At 39.4% G+C, this 19528-nt stretch overlaps 1 protein-coding gene across 7 annotated transcripts in view; it reads right to left on the bottom strand.

Annotated features, from left to right (window-relative positions):
* Positions 1–1422, bottom strand: part of TANC2 (tetratricopeptide repeat, ankyrin repeat and coiled-coil containing 2) — a 384022-nt gene extending 382600 nt beyond the window's left edge. For all 7 annotated transcript variants that reach the window (XM_043584928.1, XM_043584929.1, XM_043584930.1 and 4 more), the window contains exon 1: positions 1324–1422. The gene's annotated coding sequence lies outside the window, so the exon portion shown is untranslated. The remainder of the gene's footprint in view (positions 1–1323) is intronic.
* Between the last annotated feature and the right edge of the window lie 18106 nt (positions 1423–19528).

Below are 19528 nucleotides of genomic sequence, written 5' to 3'. Positions count from 1 at the left end.
TAAATGGAAGTCACAATGTTTCGCAGCATGTGGGTAATTTTATAGGGAGAGAGAGAGACAGAGAGAGATAGAGAAAGAATATTTAATATTTTATTCTTGTGCTCTCATTCCTAAGATGATGTACCTGAGAAACGCTGCAAGAAGTGCTCCACTGACAGTATCCATGTTGCTGCTTTTTAGGCTACATTTACTGTATTTTTCCCCCCCGTCTTGCCACCCCAACACCACAAACACGCAAGAATATATCACTACTGTCATTCACTGTAATTAACCACTGCAATAGCTTTTGGCTCCAACCCCTCAAAATGCCTGAAAATTTATCCCTTTTGTTCACCATATTGTTTTGTTTTCCTCATTCCAGATATTTTCACCTGTGTGAAAAGGAAGACAGAGACACATAGGGAAAAAAAAAAAAAAATCCCTTTGCCTAATGATCTTGAACTCAGAATTATGGTCAAGATGTGGTGGGGTGTTTTTTTGTTTGTTTGTTTGTTTATTGTTTTTCTTTTCCTGGAGAGGGCAGAGAATAGAGTGAAAGACACCCAAAACACCAAATCTTCCTAATGTTAATTATCATTGTTTATGTTTTGTGAAACCCATTTTAAACATTCCACAACTGAAATAAAGGACAGGATACAATTATATCACAGCTCTACAAGCGGACGGCGAAACCTGGAATTATTTTAGCCCTATTTTTTCCATCTCACAACCAGATACAGTATGCTTTTTTTTTTTCTTTCACGTGGGTACATACTATATCTCAAAAAAAAAAAATAGCATATCACAGCTCCTCTCGAATTCCTGTGATAAAATATCTAGCAATGAGCCTTATTAATCTTTTCTTACACTACATCCCCTTTCCCAGGAGAGACTGTTAATATCACTAATAACACTTCTACCATGAATTTCAATGCCACACAGGCCAACCCACCCTGCGCCTTACCTGGCACATTTCACAACTACTTTTTATGCTGCATTCTGGGGGCACATTTTGCAACTCGTTCTGCACCACATTCTCTGCCACGTTTAGCAATCTGCCTCGCATCTCATCCTGGGTCCCCGTCATCCAGAGACTCTCCTCGGTGCCAAATTCCTTGACACCTTCGGTGACACCGAAGTAACCAACCCCGGTCCTATCTGAAGTCACCCTGGGTGCCACATTTGGAGCCAACCTTCCCCACGCCTTGGACACCGGAGGCACTTCGCTGCCCGTTTCGCTGTCTCCCCGCTCGCCCCCGCCCCTCTCCCTGGAGCGGAGGCATTGAAGGCGAACGCCCCTGTCACTGAGGCGACCTCTCCTTCCGCGGCTCCCCGGTGTCTTACCTGCCGCTTTGAGGGGCTCGCTGCACCTCGGGGTCAAGCCCCAGTCCCCGGGATCTCCAGTGAGGACCGCGCCGCCCGCCGGCGCCGCCCGCGATTCCCAGAGCACCTCGCTGCGCTCCGACGCCCGCGGTGGATCTGCGCCCCGGAAAGGCGCGGCGGGGCCTCGAGGCGGGCAAGCGCAGCCCGCGGCGGTCGTCCTGTCAGCGGCGGCGCGGGTGCAGGCTCTCGCCCCTAAGCGCGGCGGCGGCGGCGGCGGTGGTGGCGGTGGCGGCGGCGGCAGCAGCGGCAGGCGCCTCGCTCCGCCTCGCGCGCGGCACAGCCAGGAGGTGAGCGCGAGGGGGATGGGAACGGGGGCGGGGCCGTCCGGAGGAGGCGCGGAGGGCGGCGGCGGGAGGGCAGCGCCGGCAGCCCCGAGCCCGGCGCTCGGAGTGCTCGTAGCTTCTCCAGCCGGGCGGGTGGCTCTCGCGAGGCGGCTGTGCCAGCGGGCCCCGCCGGAGCAGCGCGCCCAGCAACCCGCGCCCGGCCGGCCGCTCGCTAGCGCCGCCGCCGCGCCGGGGGCGTCACACCCTCCCCGGCCGCCCGCAGCCCCGCCCCCTCCGGGCCCGGGTGGGGAGGAGCGCGAGCGCGGAGGGAGAGCGCGTGCGTGGGGGCGCGTGCGTGGTGGAGCGCGCGCGCCCCCGCCCCCTCCACAGTTTGGGGGTGGGGAGCGGCTGGGAACGAGAGTGAAAACCGAACCCTTCTCTGCGCGGAGAGGTTGGGCCCTGATTCTGCCGCTCTGTGAGGTCTGGGCATTTCTCGTTTCCTCAGGGGGCTCTGACCGGTGGGGTCGAGGGCATTTGGTGGGGAAGAAGGATGGAAGCTCAATAGCAGACAAGGCCCTAAATAGTTCGGCTCCGCCCCCGAAGGGGTGATGTCACTCTCGAGGTGCTGCTGCTGTCACGTGCGCCCACTTCTGGGCCTGTCCTCCCTCGTTAATGGCCAGAACGTTCCTCTAGATTTCCCCCGCTTCAGTCACCTTACGTACACCTCACTCCCGGAGTCCTCAAATCCTACATATGTCGGTCATTCTTTGCCTGATGCTCAATTGTAATCTGTAAATTGCTTCAAATGCCACAGTTGGCTGTGGTGGCAATCAGAATGAGGTGCAAAACCAGCGATGGGTGAGCAGGTGGGTGGGGAGGGAGGCGAGAGAAGGGAGACTGTTATCTAGAACAATTGCTGAAATTTCACCAACCATGGCTTGGGAGCCTGATGTGAAGTGAGGTTGCTTCTGTCCCTGCCAGGCTGGACAAGAAGTGATGTGGTTTTAAGAGCTAGTGCGCAAGGCCCTGAAAGCCACCACATTAAAGCTTTCCGGGAGGTTTTAACTCCCATTACCCTCCACCTGGATCTTCTTCCTTTTTTCCTTTCCCTTGCATCATAAAACCACATCAACGGTGGAAGATATTTTTTCGTGTGCTGTAAGATGATGCAAAGCAATCACTCGTATGTAGTCTGCCTGGCTAATCTTCCCTTCCATAAACTGAGAAGACCTTTCATGGTCATCTCTGCCCTAATGAGACGCCATGATTGGAAATAGAAACCCCAAATTAACCTCAGTCGAGGAACCTATGTCCGTGGTGTCTCTAAGATAGTTTTATCTGTTTGCTAACAGTTCTTTGAATCTACTTCATCCAGGAGTTTGTGGGTTTTTTCATTAGTATTATCTCAACTAATACAAGAAATTGCATATGAGGCCATTTCCAACAGCTACCCTCTACAGTGAATGTTTGAAAAGTTAGAGCTAGAACAGCTTTGAATACTACAGCTAAAATGGCAAGGTGAAGGGTTAGTATATGGATTTTTTTTAATGTTTGTTTATTTATTTTGAGAGAGAAAGTGGGAGAGAGAGAATCCCAAGCAGGCTCTGCCACTGTCAGCACAGAGCCCAATGCATGGCTCCATCTTGTGAACCATGAGATCATGACCTGAGCCAAAATCAAAGGTAGGACACTTAACCGACTGAGCCACCCAAGCACCCCAGTATACGGAATCTTTTGGTGATAACTCCAAAAACTTAGATTACTCTAGCAATAACCTATGTATCTATGGCGATAAACACATAGTAGTGATTACTAAAGGGGGAATTGACAGAGGGCAGGAGGGAGCCTTCTCTGTTGGCAGAAAAGTTTGATATCTTGATCTAGCAAATGACTACAAGGGTTAATATACATTCAAAAAGATTTATTCATACACACAAAGAGGCGCTACAACATCATCATGATTCGAGTCTGGAAACCTGGGTTTAAATCTCAGTGTCACCCATCTCTTACCATCTGTGTGACCTTAAGTCTCCAAGGCTTTTTTTTCTTCATCTACTTAATGTGGGTAATGATACCTCACAGGAAGATTGTAGAAATTAAATGAAATTATCTTTGAAAAATACTAAGCACAGAGGCTGGTATGTAGTAAGTGTTTAGGTAAGCAGTAGCTATTGTTATTCTTCTTACACTCAGATTTACTCTATTCAATTTTCCTTTGGTTTTTGTTGTTGGCTTTTTTTTTTATTTTAAAGATTGCTTTGTACGTCATCCTTTGCCTGTGAGTTTCGCTGAAGCTAATAACATTCCCTTCATGCAAGAAATAACAAAAGGCAGTCAGGGGTGTAATGTGTTAGTTTTCAAACTAGTTCAGGTGGCAGTACTTAGAAATTATTGTGCTCATTGTGGAACCCCATGAAATATTGATAGATTTAATTCTGCCATATGGACATGACACAATTTTACTAGCATTGAGTCTGGCTGTATTATGTTTATGCAGATCTCTCACATATTTTTTTGAAGTGCATTTTTAAGAAATAATAGGTCTGTGTTTTTCCTTTAAAATTTGTTTGCAACTTTTCACAAAGTAGGAAGTACCAAAAGTTTAATAACAGTTCACAAAATGAAAACCTTTAAGTCCATTTTTCCTGGAAATTAGAAAAACACTGTAATTGTTCAGTTTTAGCAGCAGAGCTCTCTTTATTGGATTTTCCCACAGTAAGCTCTCATAGCTGTGACCCACAGGGTCTCTTGCTCTGATGAAGTGAGTAACTCTGACTCACTATCCTCATCATACTCCCAAAGATCAGTCTCCATTTCCTTTGGCTGACCTTTCCCAAATCCCATGTTCACACTGAGCAGTGTGAGTACCCACTGAATGAACTCACTGCCTTGCTGTCTTGATCATCCAACATGATTCTATTCAGCCCATTCTCTTCCACATAGTACTGCTGTTAAGTCTTGCAATTTGCTGCCGTGCTCTAACTTCATGGAGGAAATGCTCTGTCCCTGACAGAGGTAAGGGTAGTGGGGTGCTGTAGGGATGGTGAGCAACATTGTTTAGAGAAGCCACCCCTATTCTCAGCTCTTCTCCTGATTTGCTTTTCTGTCAATGATACCTGAAATCCTGAGAATGCTGTTTTTTAACTTACTAAAAACCCATTCTAGTCAAGATGATAATATTGTCTATAACTTAAATTTGGAAACATAACGTGTGCTATGTAAGAGGAACATGCAAATGTGCATGAATTAGCCCACCCTTACCCTATACTGCTCAACTTGTCAGTGCCATCTATAGCAGTTAAATTGCCCTTTTTTGGTCTCTCAACTCTGCACACTCACCTCTGCATATGTCTTCCCATGGCAACTCTAAGTGTTTTAAGTAAACCATCAGGCTCACATTGTCTACCCTTTTCCCTCATTTCTCTGCCTGTTGAATAAAGAATAGTGACATCCACCATTGACCACCATTGATTGATTGCCTACTGGCTGCAAATGCTTTACTAAATGCCCTATATATACTACCCCATTTAATTCTCACAACATCCTATCAGTATTATCCCAGTTTTCTCTCGGGGCCGGGGGAGGTGGTGAGAGGTTAAATGACCAGTTCAAGATCACACTGAATGGTGAACAGAGTCACAATCAACCCAAACAAACTTTGTCCTCTGTCAGTTACCCTCAGGATAATGCTATATAAAATATAAATGAGAACACAGAATACATCATTTTAAAAATGTGAACAATATTACACAATGAAAGGTATGTCTGAAAAGTTGATGTAAAAGAGATTTTTCTCATTGATTGTTTTTCACAATCTGATTTCTTTTTATCTGTAGAAGTTGATAACTTCTAATTCAATAGCTTCAACATTTTCCTCACCAACTCCCATCTTGGTCTTTTGATGAATATTTAATAATTTCAAGACTAACACTTAAAAGTATTTCCACACAGAGGAGCTACTACTTAAAAAAAGTTTCTAGTAAATCTCTTTTTTTGGAAAGTGAAAAATTCATGTACAATATTAAGAAACAAAATTCCATATATTTTTACACTGACAGTTATAAACACTTGACAAGTATTTGTGCCTGCTGTATGCATATAACTGTGGTTAAGTGCCACTGAGCATATTTAACTAGTTTGAGAGATGTCTTGGCTACTAGAACCTCCTAATCTATTTAGAAAACAAAATGCTTTAAACATTTAAATATTAAATTGTCAAAACATGAGTAAAACAGTTCTGTAACAATTCATAAAAGGGAGGGAGATAACTTTGACTGGAATGATATGGGACTCCTACTTGAGGAAAATAGAATGGGAAAAATATGTAAATGGAAAGAAGGAAGGACTATTCCAGGAAGGGCCCTAGAGAATCAACAAAAGTTTAAAACAGGTAATAAGTATAACAACTCTTAGGTCAAAGAATGAACCCCTTTTGGAGGTGAGTTGCTTTCTTAACAAAGACAAGCATTGGTGTGAACTACAAATAAACATGATGCAACCTAAAAAAAAAAAAAACAGCCAATAAGCAACAAGTGTAGATGAATAGAATAGTATTTACTTATTAAGAGATAAAACATCTGGTAACATCTTACCAACATCTGGACCAGGACTGAACTGCAGAGAGTATTGCCCAGAAAAGGAGGCACTGTGAAGTCTTTGAGCAGAACAATGACAAGAAGACAGTGTTCAAAGCTTTGTCTAATGGGTGGATTTCAGCAGGGAAGGACAAGTGATAAGGATATGGTTAAGAAGATATTACTATTTTATGAGCTAAAGAAGGTGACAGTTGATAGTCAAGAATTGTGGCAGTGGAAATAAGAATAGTTCCAATAACCATTGTGTGGGAAGAATTAACAGAACTTTCTGAATAACTGGATGCAGGGGGTAAAGAAGACTGAGAAAGCAAAATACAGCAAGATGGCAAGACTGTCTAGAAGACAGAAGCAGAGGAGTCAGAAGGACTGGTTTGAAAATGAAGACAGAAAGATGGTGTTGGCATATTTTGTGTTTTTAGTACTTTATTGCTTCTGAATTACAAATCACTCAAGAATCTGATGGAATCAATGGATCCTCTCTTTTAGGAAAAAAATTATTCATACCTATACATGCTATGTATTCGTGATGAATACCCTTGGAATTAACAGCCAGAGTACTCTTGACCCAAGCTTGGCCCATCACAGCCCTTTCTGGAATTTTTGTACTTTATATTCAAATCCCTAGAAGCTAAAGGTATGGAAGCTGTTGCCTGATCTGTTTCCTAACACATGAGCCTGAGAAAGAGAAAATGCTTAAATGCAGAATGAGAGAAGAGAGTGTCTTATAGAGCTAAACAGATGTCAGAAGTGAGAGAGAGAACATACCCTAATGGCATCTGAGGCCATGGATCCATCACATTTCTATGCTTGGATTCCAGGAGATACCCTAGTCCCTTATTGAAATTCCACCATGATTAAGCTTCTTTGAGCTGCATTTCTGCCATTTATATATGAGAGTCCTGATTAATTCAGAAGTCAAAGATATTAATTGAAACCTACCCATGGGCTCCAGGTAAGAATTCTTGATTTAAGATAATGGAAAGTCACCCAAGTGGAAATAGACCAGTAAACTGGTGGAATTTAGATGAGAAAGGGTAGAAAATGAATATTCATGCACAGGGAATATAGATAAGCACAGGTATTTAAGAGCAAGGACCTAAGACCCAGACTGCGCCCAAATCCTAAATTAACTATTTACTAAATGTATGACCTCAAGAAAGTTATTCTACATTTCTAGATCTCAGGTTACTTATTTGTGAATTGGGGATTAAATACTATACCCATCTTATAGGGTTGATGTGAAGATTAAGTTGTTACATTTGGAAGTACCTGGCATATACATAGCAAGTCTCTATGGACTGTTATCATTCGGTATAATAGGCCTATGCCTAGGCTTTTTGTATATGCTACATTATTTAATCTAATCCTCATAAAAATATTATTGTCATCATCAAGGGTATTTATTGTACCCAAACACAAAAAATGATGCCACCGACCCACCATTAATAAGTCATGACATTTGAGTTGATTCTTTAATATTGTATGGGTTTTATTGAACCTGCCAGACCTTCACTCAAAGCACCTGAGTAGTTACAAGGTTGTTAATAAATATTAGGAGAGGCCATCAGAAGCAAAGGGAGAATGATTGGCCTTTACAGAGAATGACCACACAATCTTGGTTTAGTACCACAGCCCTTATCAATTAGTCATGAGCAAAAGTAAAGGTAAGACTATGGTAGAGTTGTGTAACTTGTCTTTCTTTCATATAATGGAATACACTCTATTCCTTTTTAATCAAAAGAATCTTTAGATAAGAAATTATTTTTTTTAATATAAGGGAATTGTAGTTTTGTTGGTGTGAAATATAGAGAGGTTTCTTTTTTTTAAAATTTTTTTTTTCAACGTTTATTTATTTTTGGGACAGAGAGAGACAGAGCATGAACGGGGGAGGGGCAGAGAGAGAGGGAGACACAGTATCGGAAACAGGCTCCAGGCTCTGAGCCATCAGCCCAGAGCCCGACGCGGGGCTCGAACTCACAGACCGCAAGATCGTGACCTGGCTGAAGTCAGACGCTTAACCGACTGCGCCACCCAGGTGCCCCAAGAGAGGTTTCGATTCAATTGGACCTTATCTCACACATCTGAGGCCCAATTAACATTTTGTCAGATTTAGTCAACCCAACCTGACACACAATGTAAAAGGAACAAAAGAAAGAATTCAGGAGAATCAGAATTCAGTAGAGGAAAAGAAAAAGAGGCATTTTAATGTTACCAATGTAACCATTGTAATGGAACTTCATTTATGTGGAACTTGATTATCTGACAATCTCATCTATCTGGAGCACAGAAAAGACCTAGGGAAATACAGGGGGTGGAAAAAGACCTCCACAGAAACAAAACAAATCACCAAAGTCCATGCCCTAAACATCATACTCATTACTGCTAGAGATTCACTGAAGCCCTTTCTCAGAGGCTATTAATTTTTACTTGGATTCGATGTTAAAAGACCTGGCAATCTGGTTTCCAAACTCATAAAAAATTAAAAGCAGTAAACTAGAAGAGGGAGGAGAAACTATCGGATGCAGACATGCAGATAGCGGTGAAAAGAGAAAGCTGGAAGTCTTAAACAGGGCAGAGATGAGAAAAAAAGGCATAAAAATTGAATTCATGATCAAAAAACACAGCAATTTAGTGCCTTTAGCATAGGAGAAAACAGTCCTACATACTTCCATAGGCCTTGGGGAAGAAATTTTAAAAATTGTTTCTATATTAACCCTGAGGAATCAAGAAAATTAAATTACATTCAGTATAAAGACATTCCCTGAGTTATGCAGCACTCAGCTTTATGTAAATAGTTCCATAAGGCACATAATAAAATTGTGAAGATGTGAGAGATTTTATTTAGCACACTGAAAAATGTAAAGAAGTCAAGTGTACAAATGAACTGTCCAAAAAAAGAATGTAAGGGCAGAAGGTGCAGATATAAGGAGATAATGGCCTTCCATGGTCAGTCTTACATGGTTTTTTTTCCCACACAGACTCTCACTGCATCAACCTGGGTTATGACACTGCTATTGTTCATGCCCTATTTTGTTACTTTCTAACCATGTCCAAAAAGTGACTAAGAGGAAGAATGCAGGACCAGTTTGTGAGAATAAGTACTTTGAATAAGAGCAAAATATTAAAACTTTAAACAAGTATGAAGGTATTTTCAACTTTACTGTTATGTCATCCAAGACTTTTCAGGGAATATATTATGATAAGATAGAGAAATATTACTTATAGTAATATATTATAAGAAATAACCCAAAATAGATCAATGATTTATGCACAAAGATGTTCATCATGGTAGTATTTAGCATTTTAAAAATCAGAAGTAATCTAATTTACCAGCCTTAAAGAATGGTTAAATAAATTATGACACATAAATATTTATTGGACAATTATGGGACCATAAAACTATATTTTTAATTAGGAAACCTGTATGGCAAAATATTAAGTTAAAAAACAGAATACAGAATTGTATATGCAACATAATCTCAACGATGTATAAAATATATAGAAAGAAAATGAAATGAAAAGATCGCATTAATAACGCCACCTCACACCATTTTTCAAACCTAGAAACAAACTATATGTTCAATACTTACACAAAGAAAACTAAATATTCACTGAAGGAAATTTCAAAAGTTCATAAATGAAGACGCATGCCATGTTCCCTGATAGGAAGACTCAATATTATAAAGACGCTGTTTCACCCAAATAATTTACGAAGTCAGTGTAATTCCAACTAAAACCAGGAATTTTAATGAAATTGACATGCTAATTTAAAAATTCATCTGGAAGAGTACATACTTCAGAATAGCTAGACGGTTTTTTTTTTTAAAGTATCATGAGGGTCTTCTTACCAGATATCAAAACATGTTATACAATCACAGTAATTAAAGTGTCATATTGGCTCATAAGTAGAATAGATTATTGAATGAGAATAGATCCTTAGCTACTGACACACACACACATGTGAAAGCATTTCAAATAATTGAGAATAGGTGTTGGGACAATCGGTTATTCATTTAAAGAAAACAGAAAGGTATATCTCTTATATCACATCATTCAAAAATAATTAACTTCCCCTACCCAGCAATTGGCATGGTCAGGGCCAAAGCCTGAAAAGGCAGCAGCCAGCATGGTGGAGGCCAACATGGCTAAGATTGGGATAGCTGGAGCCAAGCAAGCAGCAGGCAGTAGGGGCGGAGCAGAGGTGATAACTGGCATGGCAGGGAGATCTGTCCTATTCAAGGGTATTGGGCAAATGAAGAAGTACATGGAGGCTGGTGAAAGTGGTTTTCTGTCGGAGAAGGGAGTTACAAATGTGGAAAGTGAGAAACCTAAAATGAACTCTATGATGTTGGATTGGAGAAATTGGCATGAACTCAAAGTTCTATACCTATGTCCTGATTCGGATGCTTGTGCTAAAGTTACATAAGAGCATGCCCTGTGTTTAGGAAGTGCATGCCGAAGTATTTAGAAGTAAGGGCTTTATGCCCACAATGGATCAGATGTCTCAATGTTATATGTATGTATGTAACTTATATGTGGAGCAGTGGAGAAAGAGACGAGCAAAGGAAATGATGACAAGTGGGGAATTGAACTGAAGAGGATAGGGGAGTTTATTATGCGACACTTGCAACTTTTTTGTATAGTTGAAATTATTTCAAAATATAAATCCTACTTCTGAGAATACATCCCCCCAAATACTCTTATATGTACACAAAAATGTTGTATAAGAGTTATTTCATCATTCTTGATCATAAATAAACATTTGAAATATAGGAAATACGCATCATTAGGGAATGATTAAATATAGTATATCCATACCATAGAATGATAGGCAGGCATAGGGGCACCTGGGTGGCTCAGTTGGTTGAGTGTCCGACTTCTGCTCAGGTCATGATCTCACAGTTCCTGAGTTGGAGCCCCGCATTGGGCGCTGTGCTGACGCTCTGAGCCTGAAGCCAGCTTCAGATTCTGTCTCCCTCCTTCTCTGCCCTTCCTCTGCTCCCTCTCTGTCTGTCTTTCAAAAATAAATAACTGTTAAAAAAAAATTTTTAACAAAAGAATGATATACAGGCATAAAAAAGAATAAGGTAGACCTATATGTACTGACATGGAAAGATGTCCAATATATGTTGTTAAATGGAAAAGCAAGTGATAGACCAAGAGGTAGAGTATGCTCCTATTTATGTTTAAAAAAAAAAAAGATTATAAAACCTGCTAAGGGTATCAGTGTGTGTGCATGTATGTGTGTGTGTATCTATGCTTATAAACAGATGAGGAAAAAAATGGTCTGAAAAATGCACACCAAACTATTGGCAATGGTTAACTCTAGGGAAGGAGAATAGCAGTATATTTTCCAAGCTTTCCATAGTGGCTATGTAATACTTTCATTATCAGTTGAAAAAAGCCCACGTACAAAAAGGCAGGAGTGTAAATAATACATTCTGTAAGATTTCCTCTCAAAATGATTATAATATTTAATGCTGGGAATTACCTTTGGATATCTGGAAAATTCCTGGTCCAAACCCCACATATAGGGAATTGGCCTTTCAGTGGACTGTGCCCAGGTACACTTTATCATTAACTTAATAGAGGATTAGGCAGCCTGCTGAGCCACTCCCTGCTTGCCGGGCCACCGTCCAGAAGTGAATTCCCTTACAGCACTCCAAAAGGAGGTCAAACAAGTCCCCAGGGACTCTAAACAGAAAGAAGTTGCCAAAGGCTAAATTTGGCATCGAAGTCAGGTCCTGGACTGGGATAAACCGTGCCAGCACTCTTCAGTTATGCTTTCAAGATCTTGATCAGAATAAGCGGGACTAGATATCTGTTTCCAAGAGTGGCGTAGCAGCCCAAATTAGAAACAATTGTTTAAACCAGAGTTGTTGGGGTGAACCTGAAAATGTACAATTCCTTCTCTACCCCCTCAACCGCTATTGTCTCTTATTTGAAGGATGTTTAAATCCCCTTTCCTTTGTCTTGCTCCAAGCAATTGATCCTAGTGATATTCCTGCCAACCTGATCATCATACCCTAGGCTTGGCCCTACTTGAGATAGAAAAGGCTGGATAACCATCTTTTTCTTTTTGCTTTTTCCTCTTCAGGTGTAAATGGTTGGTTTTATATTTGTATGTTGCTTTTTTTTGCCTTTTTTATTTTATAATATTTTAAGTTGTAATTCATATGCCATCAAATTCATCATTTAAACTGTATAATTCAATGGTTTTTAGTATATTCAGAGTCGTGTAACCATCACCACAATAGATTTTAGAACATTTTATCACCCCAAAAAGAAAACCTTTACCCATTAGCTGTCACTCCCCATTTCCTCTCAACACTTCCAGCCCCTAGGCAACCACTAATCTACTTTCTGTCTCTATAGATTTGGTTATTTCATACAATGCATTTGCATTTCATATAAATGAAATCATTCAGTATGTGGTCTTTTGTGGCTCCTTTTGCTTAGCATAATGTTTTTGAGGTTCATCCATGCTGTAGAATGTGTTAGTACCCTATTCTTTTTTAAAGCTGAATAATATTCCCTTGTATGGCTATATCACCTTTTATTTATCCATTCATCAGTTTATGGATATTTGAGTTGTTTTGACTTTGGGACTATTATGACTAGTGCTGCTATGAACATCCATGTACATATTTTTGTGTGGGTATACATTGTCAGTTTTCTTTGATATACACTAGGTGTAGAATCGCTGGGTCATGTGGTAACTTTATGTTTAACTTTTTGAGAAACTGCCAACTGACAAATTGTTTTCCAGGGCAGCTGTACCATTTTACATTTCCACCAGCAATGTATGCAGGTTCCAGTTTCTCCATATCCTTCCCAACATTTGATGCTGTATGTCCTTTTGATTATACCTATCCTATTAGGTGTAAAGTGTTATTTTTGTGGTTTTGATTTGCATTTCCCTGATGACTGATGATGTTGAACATATTTTCATGTGCTTATTGGTCATTTGTATATTTCTTTTGGAAAAATAGGTATTCAGATCCTTTGCCCATTCTTTAACTGAGTTCTTTGTTTTTTTATTTCTGAGTGGTAAGAGTTCTTTATATATTCTGGATACTAGTCCCTCATCAGATATATGGTTCGCAAATATTTTCTCCCATTCTATGTATTACTTTTTCACTTTCTTGATGGTAAAGAGGAAGGGGGAATAATAGAGAATAACTGTTAATGGGTAAGCAGGGGTTTTTTTTGGATGACAAAAGTATTCTGGAATTAGTGGTGATGTTTGCTCAACTGCAAATATACTAAAAACCACTGAATATACCAAAATGGTGGATTTAATCTCAAATTTTTTAAAGAATAAATACCATGTTAGAAAGTGTGGGCTGATCCACTTGACTTTAAACCTGATATCATCATTTTAGTTTAGTTTAACAATTTTTTACTGACACAGCTATTTGCTGAGATACAAAGATGAAACAAGCCCAGGGTCTAAAAGGGGAAACAACCACATACACACTCCATTTTAAATTACCTTGGTTAAGACTCAGATAGAGGTGCTTTGAGATCATGAAGTCCATACTAATAAACCTGTGCTTCATTCTAGAGGAAGCAGGGAACCACTGAAAGTTTTTAAGATGGGGGTCAACATGATTAGTGTTGTTTTTTATTTTTTTGTTTTAATTTTTTAATTTTTTAAAAATTGTATTTAAATCCAAGTTAGTTAATATATGGTATAATAATGGTTTCAGGAGTAGAATTTAGTGGTTCGTCACTAACCTATAACACCTAGTGCTCATCCCAACAAGTGTCCTCCTTTATGCCCATCACCCATTTAGCCCATCCCCCACCCAACACCCCTCCAGCAACCTTCAGTTTATTCTCTGTATTTAAGAGTCTCTTATGGTTTGCCTCCCTCTCTGTTTTTATCTTATTTTTCCTTCCCTTCCCCTATGTTCATTTGTTTTGTTTCTTGAATTCCACATGAGTGAAATCATATGATATTTATCTTTCTCTGACTGATTTCGCTTAGCAGGATACATTCTAGTTCCATCCATGTTGTTGCAAATGGCAAGATTTCATTCTTTTTGATCACTAAGTAATAGTCCATTGTACATATATATATATATATATATATATATATATATATATATATACACACACACACACACACATATACCGCATCTTCTTTATCCATTCATCATTTGATAGACATTTGGGCTCTTTCCATTATTTGGCTATTGTCGATAGTGCTGGTATAAGCATTGGGATGCATGCCCCTTCGAATCAGCATTTTTGTATCCTTTGGATAAATACCTAGCAGTGCAATTGCTGGGTCATAGGGTAGGTCTAGTTTTAATTTTTTGAGAAACCTCCATACTGTTTTCCAGAGTGGCTGCACCAGTTTGTATTCCCACCAGCAGCGCAAAAGAGATCCTCTTTCTCTGCATCATCGCCAACATCTGTTGTTGCCTTGAATTGTTAATGTTAGCCATTCTGACAGGTGTGGGGTGGTATCTCATTGTGGTTTTGATTTGTATTTCCCTGATGATAAGTGGTGTTGAGAGCATCTTTTCATGTGTCTGTTAGCCATCTGGATGTCTTCTTTGGTAAGTGTCTGTTCATGTCTTTTGCCCATTTCTTCACTGGATTATTTGTTTTGGGGTGTTGAGTTTGATAAGTTCTTTATAGATTTTGGATATTAACCCTTTATTTGATATGTCATTTGTAAATATCTTCTTCCATTCTGTCAGTTGCCTTTTAGTTTTGTTGATTGTTTCCTTTGCTGTGCAGAAGATAAGTGTTGTGTTTTAACATATCATTTTGGCAGCTGAATAGAAGACTGATATGAAGGCAGTATGGCTAGTATCAGATCAGCTGGGAGACAGTTGCAGTAGTTTGAGTGAGAAAGTGTGGAAGCTTGACAAAAGCAGTAGTGGTAAGAATGGAGAAGAGGAAGTCAGACTAAAAAAAACATTTAATAGTTAAAACTCTTAGCGTTTGGTGTGATGATGCGTGAGGGAGAGGAAGAAGTCTGAGATGATTCACAGGTTTCTGGCTTGGGTTGCTGGTAGATGGCTGTGCCATTAACTGAGAAAAGGAATATAAGGAAGAGGAAGTTTGTGGGCTGAAATAATGAGTTCAGTTTTGGACAATACTTAGGTATAAGACACCTGGAAAATGACCAAGCGGATGTATCCACTAAGGACTGTAACTTTAATCTCTTTCTGATGCAGTGTCCTGAGCTATAAAATATATGTATTTTATATGTATTTGTATATAACTTACAAATATTATAATATTTATATAATATATTTATATAATATTCCTGTATAATATATGTATATATTATAATAACATAAATGTTATAATGATTATAAATATTTGTATATAATATTATGTATTAAACATTTATATAGAAAATAGGTAAAAATATATTTATATGTTTAATGTATATGTATAAAATCACAACAGAATTTGGGTATTAGAGGTATTCACCAAATCTGCCTTGGGGAAATCACAAATTCTGTTAACTAGTTATTAAATATATGCCTAGCTTTCTATAAGAAAACTTGCTCATGGCAGCACAAGCATGCTTATATTTACAGGTGCAACTTGACTTAAGCCAACTCAATGAAAATACACATGCACTAAAAAGGTGAGTCAGAGGGTGATAATTTGCTGCCCCCAAAGACTTAGCATAAGATTCTTTTTTTCTTTTTTTTAACGTTTATTCATTTTTTGAGAGACAGAACGTGAGCAGGGGAGGGGCAGAGAGAGAGGGAGACACATAATCTGAAGCAGGCTCCAGGCTCTGAGCTGTCAGCACAGAACCCAACGCGGGGCTCAAACCCACCAAGTGTGAGATCATGACCTGAGCTAAAGCTGAACACTTAACCGACCGAGCCACCCAGCCACTCCAGCATAAGATTCTTTTAATTAGACATTCCTCCTAGTGAGTTTAAACCAGTTTGCCTTAGAGAAATTAGACTAACCTAAATTTCTAAAACAATAAAAGATAACATGTATTTTGTGCTTGCTGCATGCTAGGCAAAGTGATAAGCTCTTCACAAGTACTGTCTTTTAAATCCTCACAATAATCCCATTGAAGGAGATACTATTAGCATTCACATTTTATAAATAAAGAAATGAGGATTTGAAGAAGTCTAATAACAGAATCAAAATCATTAATCTGGTATGCAGTAAAGCCAGGATTCAAACCCAGGTCTCTCTTACTCCAAAGTGCAGATTCATGGCCAAGAGCTATTATATATAAAGCCATGGTTATATGCATGCTGAGCTCAATGATCAAAATAATAATCTGGTCTGATTTATGTGGACATTACTGACCCTTCACTATTCCATTTATATCCTTACTCCTTTTTGGCATTCCCAGTTAATTTCCAGATCTTTGCTGTAATCTTCATGTGAGGTCCCATTTTCTCCCTGTCCATCTTCCTCTCCTCTTATCACATTGCTCTATTCAGCACACAAATTGGATGCATTCTATAAACAAGGAAGGCTTTGCCTTGAAATAGCATTTATGGTATCTCAGAAGGCCCTTTGTCAAATTCATTCCTTATCTGTGCTTCTGGATTTAGGACTGCTGAATTTACTGTGGCTCAGCCCAGAAGCCCATCAACACAAAACTTGTTGGAGGAGGAGGAAGGGCCAGAGCAAATGTATATTCATGATGAGATGGGCCAGTGGTGCCAGAGGAATTCGCTGAGTGGGAATAGAGAAGTGAAGACTCATTTGTTTTTCATAGAAAAGTGTGGCTGTGCTTTTTCCAGAAAGTTAAAAGGAAGCCAGCTTAGCAGGGTCATCTCTAGCACTGATACGTTGGGTACAGAGAGAATGGGCACAACAGAATTCTTCACAAGATGGGGCTAGGCTGACAGTCACTGCCAGAGGCTGACCTGAAATATGTTTGAATGAGGGCATCTGGACTCTTGAGACCAGATTGTTTTTAGGAAAGGAATAATCCCTGCCCACGGTTATTCATCTGAATAGTAACCAAAAGTTTTGAGAAGAACCTTGCCAAAGAACAGAACTTTAAATGAATCTAACATGCAGTTCTTCTTTTGTTAATTGTTAGACTGAATTTATCTTTTCATGGTGGGAAGGCACCTCAAATAATCAGGGTGCATTGTGTTCAGGGTGTAATTTCCCAAATGTCAACATGCAATACATTTCAAAAGTAATTCGCTTGCAGTGTGTTTTTCCCATTACCCTCATATGGCTAAAATTATTGCGACTAGTAGCCTAGGAAGCTGGGATCGTCATTATATCCACTAAGGGGTCTGATGGGGCTGTTGACATAAAGGTTATTTTTATTGAAAGGAGAACTAAAATTCCACACTATTTGAAAAATAAACGTATTTGGGGGGGGGGGGCCTGGGTGGCTCAGTTGGTTAAGCGTCCGACATCAGCTCAGATCATGATCTCACAGTTCCTGAGTTCAAGCCCCTGTGTTGGGCTCTGTGCTGACAGCTCAGAGCCTAGAGCTTGCTTCAGTCTCCCTCTCTCTCTGCCTCTCCCCCACTTGTGCTGTCTCTCTCTCTCTCTCTCAAAAAATAAAATAAACATTAAAAACAATTAAAAATGGGAATGCAAGCTGGTGCAGCCACTCTGGAGAACAGTATGGAGGTTCCTCAAAAAATTAAAGATAGAACTACCCTACAACCCAGCAATTGCACTACTAGATATTTATCCAAGGGATACAGGTGTGCTGTTTCGAAGGGACATATGCACCCCAATGTTTATAGCACCACTATCAACAATAGCCAAAGTATGGAAAGAGCCCAAATGTCCATCAATGGATGAATGAATAAAGAAGATGTGGTGTATATGCACAATGGAGTATTACTCGGCAATCAAAAAGAATGAAATCTTGCCATTTGCAACTATGTGGATGGAACTGGAGGGTATTATGCTAAGTGAAATTAGTCAGAGAAAGACAAAAATCATATGACTTCACTCATATGAGGACTTTAAGAGACAAAACAGATGAGCATAACGGAAGGGAAACAAAAAATATAAAAACAGGGAAGGGGACAAAATATAAGAGACTCATAAATATGGAGAACAAACTGAGGGTTACTGGAGAGGGGTGGGAGGGAGGATGAGCTAAATGGATAAGGGGCATTAAGAAATCTACTCCTGAAATCATTGTTGCACTATATGCTAACTAATTTGGATGTAAATTGAAAAAAATAAAATTAATTTTAAAAGAAAAAAAATTTAAAAATAAACATATTTGATATCTTCTATCAACTGCCCCTCTGCCTCTCTCTAGCTTCACATATTCCCTCCATTCCTCAGGATTGTCTGTATATAGTTGCCTGAACATGACTTACTATTTTGCCTCTGTGCTTTTCATGTTCTTCTCCCTGCTTAGAAACAAATCAATGCCTCTTCTCTTCTATATATTTCCATCTAACCTTTAAAACCAGAACATACCTCTTTTCACATAACTTCTCCAGTAATCACACCTTGAGTGTGATACTTACTATTTTTAGTTTTCTTATCTATTGTAGCTTTAGTCTACACTATACCATAGTGTCTTCCAGTTACTGAAATATTTCTTTAGATTTCATCTCAATACATATATATATATATATACATACATATATACATACATATATATATATGTATGTCACATAAGTCACAACTCTTGAGTTCCCCAGAGGATGTAAAATCTGGAGGCTATAACATATATATATACATACATATATATATACATATATATGTATATATGTATGTATATATATATGTATGTATATATATATGTATGTGTATATATATATATATGTTATAGCCTCCAGATTTTACATCCTCTGGGGAACTCAAGAGTTGTGACTTTTATTTCTTTAGCATCCAGAAATAGTACAATGACTCACATTAAAATGAAATAAATGCCATACCTGTGACATACTGCAACCAGCCTTATACATTTGACAGTGAGACCAAGAAATATTTTATTAAACAAGCATAAAATCAATTTCAAAAAAAATTATAGATGTAATGTGAATATCCAATTTGTCCCTCCTGGATCTTTCATTCAAGAAGTTACTAAAACTTCAGGGGCGCCTGGCTGGCTCAGTCGGTTAAGCGGCCGACTTCAGCTCAGGTCATGATCTCGCGGTCCGTGGGTTCGAGCCCCGCGTCGGGCTCTGTGCTGACAGCTCAGAGCCTGGAGCCTGTTTCAGATTCTGTGTCTCCCTCTCTCTGACCCTCCCCTGTTCATGCTCTGTCTCTCTCTGTCTCAAAAATAAATAAAACGTTAAAAAAAAAAATTAAAAAAAAAAAAGAAGTTACTAAAACTTTTTTGGTATATGTTTATAG

The sequence above is a fragment of the Prionailurus bengalensis genome, chromosome E1 (genome assembly GCF_016509475.1).
Source record: "Prionailurus bengalensis isolate Pbe53 chromosome E1, Fcat_Pben_1.1_paternal_pri, whole genome shotgun sequence".
Classification (NCBI taxonomy): Eukaryota; Metazoa; Chordata; class Mammalia; order Carnivora; family Felidae; genus Prionailurus; species Prionailurus bengalensis.
Note: the sequence above shows the minus strand (reverse complement) of the source record. Positions and strands in the feature narration are given on the sequence as shown.